Here is a 10279-nt window from a genome sequence, read left to right on the forward strand (position 1 = left end):
AAGATCAATTCAGTTTCTTGATAATACTTTGCGACAGAGAGGATACAAGAGTTAGAGAAACTGAAGGAATGACTCTTTAATTCCGCTGCGTATACTGTAAGTATTCTTTTCATTGTTTCTCTTTGAATTCAATTTTAGAAACATGTTTTAGGCTATCTCGTATTAATTTGTTTAATATTAGATATACATGAAAATAAATAAAGATCTTGTATAAGTTTACCTAATAATGACTACTTGCTCAACGTTGCCATAGAGATTGTGAGAATTTAGAACAACGCAAGTGTACGCAATCGGAAACAAGTAATATAGATAGTAAATATAAGTATCATCCCACGAAGATTGTTTATCAATTACCAAAGATTAATTTGTAGTTCTATTTACTGGAAATTGAATTTCAAAAAATAAAAAGGAAAATAACAATATAACTAAATTAACAATTGGAAATTAAAAGAAACAAATAAATCAATGGATAAAAAATCTAGGGTATTTAATTTCAACATTTATCCACACTATTGTATCATCAATACAATTTTTATTATTCTTCCTCTCCTTGTGATAACAAGTTTACTAAAGCAATCTATATGTTAGTATTAGTGCCCTAAAAGCATGTAAAGATATTTTATTGATTTAAATAAAAGTAAAATTTTATTATATTTGAATGCTATAATTATTGTTTGAATGAATTATATAATAATATCAAGAAAATTTCTTATTCATTCGTGAGAATATGATCTTGAAATAGTATGAAAGAATTAAGATAATTTATAATGAATAAAATAGTAAAAAACATATTAAAGTATAGAATCATTAATGAATGGTTACTAGTGCAGTTTGCTAAGCATGTGAGATGCATGTGATCTAGATTCAGATTACTGATGTGGATAGACATCTTAGTAAATATGTTGTATGTAATAGAGATTATATATGATATTACTGATGAGAATTAACTATCTTTATAAACTTGTCGTTTGACATAAGGATTTAATTCCTATCATAACAGATGATCATTTGTAGATCATTCCGAATCCTGAGTATTCATGAACTCATGTTTGTGTTTATTGGATCTTTTGATTCACTCGTTAAGGTTTCTTAGTGTTGACCTGTGAAATTGGCCAATAGTCATATGTACAGTATACGACACCTTTTGAATGAAATAAATATAATAAACGACAGAGTACAAATATCTTAAACAAACACACATAAATTTTATAGTGGTTCAGCCCTGTTCTGATGAACAATAATAATCTAATCCACTTAGCTTTTAGAATTGAATCACTCGATAAAAAATCACACAGATGAACAAAAGTATTCACTCGTTACTAATTTGCCCAGAGTTTCTCCCCAAAAAATTCCTCAGATCCCCTTTAATGAAGCTCTGGGTCCTTTATTTATAGTACCCAGGGGCTATTACATGATCAGTGGTACTAGGATCATGGTTCGATACACGATTATTAGGTATTGGAGATATGTTTCCACCTCCCCATGATTATGAGATCATGGGTCTTCTCGTTGTTTCTCTGGATTGTGGTAGACAATGCACGATTGAAACCTCTGGGAAAATGCTAAGTCTAGATTGGTCTATGAGACTTAGGTGTTAGGCCCGACGACTCTTCAGAGCTTGGGTTCTAGGCTCGTCGATCTTTTGGGTGCTAGGCCTGTTGATCTCAGTCTGAACGAGCGTGAGTTTTACCTGTTTTCAGGAGTGGAGGCTGACCACCCTATGGAGGATAGGGTGGGCCGACAACCCCAAGGGATTCTTGGACATGCTTGGGCCAACCATCCCTAGGGGGTTTTTGAACATCTCAGGCCGACCACCTCTAGGGGTTGGGGTCAGGCCGAACACCCCTAGGGGCTATGGTCAGGCCGACAACCCCTAGGGGGTTTAGGCCTGGTCGACTTCCCTATAGGCCCTGGACCTTCATCGGTCATTTTTCAATACTGCATCATTTTTCCCTGATTTGTGATGCCACGTCATCCTTGGATTTTTGAGGGATAATATTTGCCCCCAGGTTTATTGTAATGTGTTCAACATTTCGGTAAACTTGATCTTGGCCCGAGAAACATATCGTAGCAGTGCTTTAATAGCAAAGTCCCTCGAGACATTATGTAGTACTTTTATCAACTATCGATAATTTGCTCAGCATGAATTTTTCATGGATAATTGGTAATTCCTAAAAATAACTAGATTTTTCAAGAAAAATTAATTTTCTAAAAATCTAGTATATTTTTCAAGGAAATTTGAAGTCCTAAAAATATAATATATTTTTCAAGGAGTTTGAAGTCTTAAAAATACAAAATATTTTTCAAAGATATTAATTCCTAAAAATACAAAATATTTTTCAAGGAATTTTAATTCCTAAAAATATAAGATACTTTTCAAGAAATTTGAATTCCTAAAAATACTAGATATTTTTCAAGGAGTTTGAAATTTTAACCATACCGGATATTTTTCAAGGAAATTTGAATTCCTAAAAATATTTGGTTAGCCTGAGAGGCTATAAGTAGGGCCTCACTTCTCACTTTCTTGCTCTGTGCGCCTCACCCATAGGAGTCTCTAAGGCTGATTTCTCCAATTCTTCATCAAACTCAGATCTTTATTTGGGTAAGTACTTTCTCCTATTCCTTACATCATTTAATTTAAATGTGCTTAGATTTAGAAGAAATACTTTGAATCTTTGAGGAATCTGACTGAATCTTCTTATTTTGTTTTATTTTGATCCAAAATAATTGACTTGTTTGAATCAAGTCTACGATTTCACTAGAATTTCCTTAGCCTGGACGATTTCTAGGGTTACAAACCCTAGCACATGCAATTTCAGGTTTGTGAAACCCTAGGCTGACCACCTCTTTGAGATTCATTAGCCTGGCAATTTTTAGGGTTCCAAACCCTAGCATAGGCGATTTCCAGGGATGTGAATTCCCTCATGGGCTACCACCCCTAGGGTTTCCATCATGGGCCGAGTACCTCTAGGGCTTCCCTTGTTTATGCGATTTCCAGGGATGTCAATTCCCTCATGGGCTTGTTGGTTTTTATTGATCAAATCAGAGATTATACGCAGCGGAACAACAATCAAATTGTTAATTTAATCCCATAAGATTTCTAGATCTACTTCTTCACACGCATATATATATTGAATCAAAGACATGAATAGAAAAATGACCTCAGGTTCTTCCTTGCTGCTATCTTTTTGTATGGCTAAATCCTTGAGATCTCACACCAAGATCTTCCAAAATGTTCTCAGCACACAATGAACGAGTGTGGGCTCGCTATACAAACAATAGGCAAAAAACTATTTATTAGATGTTCTCAACACATGAGATCTGATAAAGTTTGGACCTAGGTTTTGTGAAGAACAGTGACTTTTGTTTGTATCACTGTTCTCTTTCTTTGAGAGAGATTTCTAGATATTTTTCTATCCTTGAAAAGTTACGTTCTGAAAAAACTGATATCCTATATTTAATATATCCAATATATTAAAATAAAATATTAGTTATTTTAAACAATTTGAAAATAACTAATCAGTTATCAGATTTTTGTTTAAATAATAATATTTTAATCAAATTACAATATCTCATTATTTATTTAATATTTAAATAACTAAAATTGTGGAATCTAAAAACTGATTACAGTCTCTTATGCGTGTAGCACAGTGACTGTGCACTGTGCTACACATGTACCACATGCCAATGATGGCATGTGATTTTTCCCAATTTTATTATTATTTAAATACCAAAAATCCCAAAAACAAATTAATTCAAAATTAATTATATTTTTGTTAAATCAAATAATTAATTAATTCTTAATTAATTAATTACACATAATTAAACAATAATTATGTTTGATACATAGAAAAATATTTTACTTATCACATAAGTCCTTTTTGCCCATTTTTGTATTTACCTTTGTCAGTGACTGTTTGAGCCATTCCAGGGACCATGGACCTATAACATTAAGCTCCAATAAATAAACTGAATAATTAAACTCTTTAATTATAAAAGTTACTTTATTAATTCTGATATTACTCCACTATAAATTGAGAATTGTACTCTTTATGTTATAGATATACTTTTACAGAAATCTTTTCTTAAGTCGTCCATTGATATAACCATCTTACAATAGTTCAACCCTCTAATTAATTAGTTCATAAATTAGAATGGAAGAATTACCATTTTACCTTTCTAATTTACTTCTCATTCCTTAAGTACCATTAATTCACTAGCGAATAATTAATCTATAATCTAATTATAGATTTGAGCTCAAAATCATTCAGTTCCAGAATTAACCCTTAAGGGAACTAATATACGATCCGTTAGGAAAGATTAGATTCCGTATTGTTGATACATGTTCCCAGCCATCCATGATATTAAATCTCCAAAACAAAAGTCATTAGCCTCATTCTTTGAAGAGACCTTAACGAATGGATAAAAAGATTTAATAAACATGAAAAGGAGTTCATGAACACTCAGGATTTAGGTTGATCTATAAATGATCATCAATTATGATACGAATTACAAGTCTTTATTGTTAAATGGTTTTTGGATAAAGACTTTAATTCATATCGGTCCATGTCATATATAATCATATTATATAAAGCACCTTTACCGAGATGTCTTTCCACATCAATAATCGGAATCTAGATTATTTGTATCATTATGATACTCAGTAAACTGTACTTACAACTCCAATTAAAGAATTCCATAACTTTAATTTGTTGTTGTTGACTATTTTTATTCATTCATGTGATCTTAATTATCTCGTACCAATACAAGATCACATCCTCAATAATGAATATGGGATTTTTCTGATATTTACAAAATTATTCAAACAATAATTTAACAATCTAAATATAACAATAATAATAAACCATTGTATTTATTTATTCACAGAAAAACAAATGTCTTTACATGCTTTTAGGACACACTCCTAACAATCTCCCACTTGTACTTAAAGCAAGTGAGGCATTTCTCTCAATCCCATATTACGTACATGACCCTCAAATTGCTTTGCTGGAAGCGTCTTCGTGAACGGGTCGGCCAGGTTGTGTTCTGATGCGATTTTCAGAATGGTCACATCTCCTCTATGTACGATTTCTCTGACTATGTGTATTTGCGCTCTATATGCTTTCCCCTCTTGTGGCTTCTTGGTTCTTTAGAATTGGCCACTGCTCCACTATTGTCACAGTAAAGAACAAGTGGTTTCTCCACTTCTGGAACTACTTCCAAATCTATGTAGAACTTTTTCAGCCAAACTGCTTCCTTAGCTGCTTCACAAGCTGCTATGTATTCAGCTTCCATGGTTGAATCAGCTATACTGGATTGCTTAATGCTTCTCCAGACAACTGCTCCACCACCAAGAGTGAATACTGATCCAGAAGTAGACTTTCTACTATCCTTGCCAGATTGAAAATATGAGTCAGTGTATCCAGTAGGTTCGAGGTCACTACCCGAATATACTAGCATATAGTCTCTCGTTCTCCTGAGATACTTGAGAATATGTTTCACCGCAATCCAGTGTTCCAAACCTGGATTTGATTGATAACGACTGACAATCCCTACTGCATAACATATGTCAGGTCTAGTACATAACATTGCATACATTAGGCTCTCTACAGCTGATGCATAGGGATACTTTCTCATATCCTCTTGCTCTTGTGGTGTCTTTGGACACTGATCTTTGCAAAGAGTAATTCCATGTCTGGTCGGCAATTGACCCTTTTTGGAATTCTCCATAGAGAATCTTTCAAGCACTTTATCAATATAATTTCCTTGTCAAAGTGCTAAGAGTTTGTTCTTTCTATCTCTTAGAATTTTAATGCCTAGAACATAGCTCGCTTCTCCCAAATATTTCATTTGGAATTTGTCAGCCAACCATTTATTTACATTTGATAATGTCTCTACATCATTCCTAATGAGTAGGATATCATCAACATAAAGAACTAAGAAAACCATAATTTTTCCTTTGATGTATTTATAAACACATGCTTCGTCAACATTTTGTTCAAAACCATATGTTTTAATAGTTTCATCAAATGTTAAGTTCCAAGATCTTGATGCTTGTTTCAATCCATATATGGATTTCAACAACTTGCATACCTTTTGATCTTGATCCTTCTGTATAAACCCTTCTGGTTGTTCCCTATAAATGGTTTCATCAAGGTGGCCATTCAGAAAGGCTGTCTTGACGTCCATTTGCCATATCTCATAATCATAGATGGCAGCTATGGATAAAAGTATGCGAATGAATTTAAGCATGGCCACAGGAGAAAATGTTTCTTCATAGTCCACACCCTCTCTCTGTGTGTAGCCTTTGGCCACAAGCCTTGCTTTATAGGTCTCTACCTTTCCATCTGCACCCCTTTTCTTCTTGTAGATCCATTTACATCCAATGGCATCAACATTGTCAGGCAGATCTACAAGTTCCCAGACAGAATTGGAATACATTGATTCCATTTCTTGATTCATGGCATCTTGCCACTTATCAACATCAGGGTCTTCCATTGCTTCTTTAAAAGTCAATGGATCGTCCTTTTCAATATCTGATACCAGAACGTGTGCCTCATGTTCGTAGAGAATAGGTTGTCTCACAATCCTCCCACTACGATGTTGCACTGGTTTTTCCTTTTCAGAAATTGTGGTTTCTTCGGTTGTTTTATCATTAATTGCTGCTGGTGACTTTGGGACTTTATTTGAGACCATCTCCTCCAATACAACCTTACTGCGAGGTTTGTGGTTATTAACATAGTCATATTCAAGAAAAGTTGCATTTGTCAATAAAAATGTTTTATTTTCTTTTGGACTATAGAAAATTCCACCTCTAGTCTCTTTGGAATATCCCACAAACATACACACTTCAGAGCGCGTTTCCAACTTCCTGGTCTTCCTTTTGAGCACGTATGCATGACACCCCCAAATTCTAAAATGGTGTAAACTAAGTTTACAACCATTCCATAATTCTATGGATGTCTTTTGGATAGACTTAGGTGGAACATCATTCAATGTGTATAGAACACATTGAATCGTATAGCCCCTGAATGACAGTGGTAATGATGAGAAACTCATCATTCATCTAACCATATCTAATAACGTTCTATTCCGACTTTCTGAAACATCATTTTACTATGTTGTTTTAGGTGTAGTGAGTTGGAATTGAATGCCATGCTCACGTTGATGGTTCTTGAAGTCATAGTCCAAGTACTCTCTTCATTGATTAGATCGAAGTACTTTTTAGTGATTTACCTAATTGCTTTTTAGCCTCTGCTTGAAATTCTTTGAACTTTCCAAAAGTCTAAAATTTTCTTTGCATTAAGTATAGGTAACCATATCTCGAATAATCGTCAATGAAAGTGATGAAATATTCACAACCTCCTCTTGTTTGTACATTAAGTGGATTGCAACATCTATATGTACTAGTTGAAGTAGTTCTGTGGCTCTTGAACCTTTAGCAGAGAAAGGTCTCTTGGTCATTTTGCCTTCTAGACAGGATTTTTAAATAGGGAGAGATCTAATAGATGATTCTCTTAAAGGACTATCCTTTACAAGCCTATTTATTCCGTCTAGACCAATATGGCCCAATCTCAAGTGCTACAGATATTTTTCACTATCGGAATCAGTTTAATAGATTTAGGATTACGTGTTTTTAAATAATTCAAAATTATAAAAATTTGTCATTCCTTATAAGTATGTAAACTTTGTTTATCCCAAAGCATTTGCATAACAAGTAAATAGATAATTTATTTAAATAATAACTACTTCATATATAAAAGAAATAAATGTTATGCAAAAATAGAAATAAGTTTCCAAACATTAATAATCAAAATTACTAACAATAAACAAAATTTCTAGACTGTAGTATTCTTTGTTTAAAGAAATCTAAAATTTCTAAAACTAAATAAACAAAGTTAAATAGTTCAACTAACAATAAAATTACTAAATAAAAAAAAAAACTGCTCTCCAACTTCTCCAGCTCCTTACTTGCTACCAAAATCCTCATCAGTCTCTTCCTCCTTTTTAGGGTTCTGATTCTGCAAAAGGAAAGACAAAAGAAAAATAGATTAGTGGCATATATTTTTTAATCTACTATCCAAAAATTTGAATCTTATATTCATAGTTGAAAAAATATATGTAAATCTTATTTACCTTTTTCGTTTGATATAAACGATGACACTCAGCATAGACTTCCTCTGTCATTGCTCGCCATATCTCATGTGCTGAGTCATAGTGTATATATTTTTCCTTTGTTTCGTCAGGCATGGTTGAAAGCATGCAATAACGTGCCAACCGATCGGATTTCATCCAATTTGCATATTTTTCTTCTGCTTCATAGCTAGTAGCCAGAGGTGGTTCTGTTGGAGGTTTTTCACAGACAGTTGACATCATCTTCTTATAAGAAAAAATAGTCAACATGCCTCGAAACCAGTGTTGCATGTTTTCAAGTTCAAAAACCAAGGATTTGAGAAAGGCATCGGTGTGTAATTCAGCAATAGACATTTTTGCTGGCAATAAATACAAATAATATTATTATATTTAGAAAAATAAATATCAAAGTTTTCGGAAATTAAACGTGATGCATGAGCACAATTAAAACACATAAAATAAAGATTAATTTCCACGATAAAATTTTCTAACAATTAAAGTGCCGCCTTAGGGTCGGTCAAATTAATTTTAGAGAATTTATAAGACATTCTTATCTTTATTGTTTAATACATAAAATAACTCTTTATTTTCTCTTTTAAACATTAAAGTACCACTTAGTTTGGTCAAGTTATGATTATCCACTGCAAAAGCTTAATCATAGCTTTGTGAATGTAACCCATTATTTCGGAGTTCGTGACTTAACTTAGGACATGCCGCCTTAGGGTCGGTCAAGCCTAAAATACATCATTAGTTCCTATTTATGTAAGAAATACAACCTTGCTATTGATATGTCTAGACACCTTCCTTAGGGGGACGAAAACAAAGTCGTTGCGAGGCACTATTCATATCTCACGGTGTTATATTAATAATGGAGACCATGGGTTATGTTTGAGATATCAACCCTCTCCCACTCACTATTTTGAAATAAGTGTTTTTAACCTAATTAATTCCAAATTAATTATAACATCTTTAAACCTTATGAACATAATTAAAATTGGAAAGAAAGCGAGTTTCTAGGTCCATATCCAATTTTAAATTACCAATCATGTTCATCTAACTTTACTAAAAAAAAAAACTTTTAAAATAAAGTTGGTTTAAAGAAATTAAGTCATAAAGACTTAAAATTTGGTGTGACATTTTACCAAGTTTTCAAAATAAAACTAAGTAATTTATATGCAATTGATTTCACAAAACAATTCATATAAACATATAGGACAATCCTAATAATCATGTTTCTACTAATGAGATGCTTGATTATGATTGTGTGGGTTTTTATGTATGGCATACAATGCATGAACATGTTATCAATCACATTAATCACATGAAAATAATTATTTAAATAAATAAACAATAAATGTTGAACCGGGTGCTTTTGGGTATTTCTAATTTTACAACCACTTTATAAAATTAAAATAAATAAAATAAAACCGCCTTGATCTCCATCAGGCTTCTTTACTTTGTCGGTAGGATATGTGTCGTTGTTGGTCCAGAATTATAATAAGAAATTTTTTTTCTAATTATTTTGATTAATTAAAACAAACTTTTAAATAATCATTATTTTTTATTTTTCTTTTTAATTAAAACAACCTTCAATTAAAATTAGAAACTGAAATAATTAAATAAAATCTGTTATATTTAAAATTTAAATTTTGAAATTAGATTTTTTTAAAAAATGTTTGTTTGGATAACAAAATTATTACATTATTTAAATATCAAATTTCTAATAAATAGGATATTTAACATTTAAAATTTTAAAAAATAACAGAATAATTTCAGAAAATAAAAAAAAAACTGGACCAGCAGGACGGGGACACATGGCGTCAAACGGGGCTGACGGGGCCGGGTTGTACGGAACCGTACGAACCTGTCCGTACGGTCCATACGGACGTTCGTACGACATCCCGGCAGTGGCTCGGAGGGCGGCCTCGGAGGAACAGTGGCTGAATTCTAAATCCCGGGCTCCGTTTTGACTTTTGTGTGATCGGAATTACAATTTTATGGTGTCAAAAACCAAATAAAATTACATAAATCCTATGCCCTTTAATGGCTTACACAATGATCTAATCATAAACAAATTCTAACCCAAAAACACCATACAATTAACGATTCAACATTCCCATGCATTCAATCACATTAAGCCATCCAT

Source organism: Humulus lupulus, chromosome 6, assembly GCF_963169125.1.
Source record: "Humulus lupulus chromosome 6, drHumLupu1.1, whole genome shotgun sequence".
NCBI classification, from domain to species: Eukaryota; Viridiplantae; Streptophyta; class Magnoliopsida; order Rosales; family Cannabaceae; genus Humulus; species Humulus lupulus.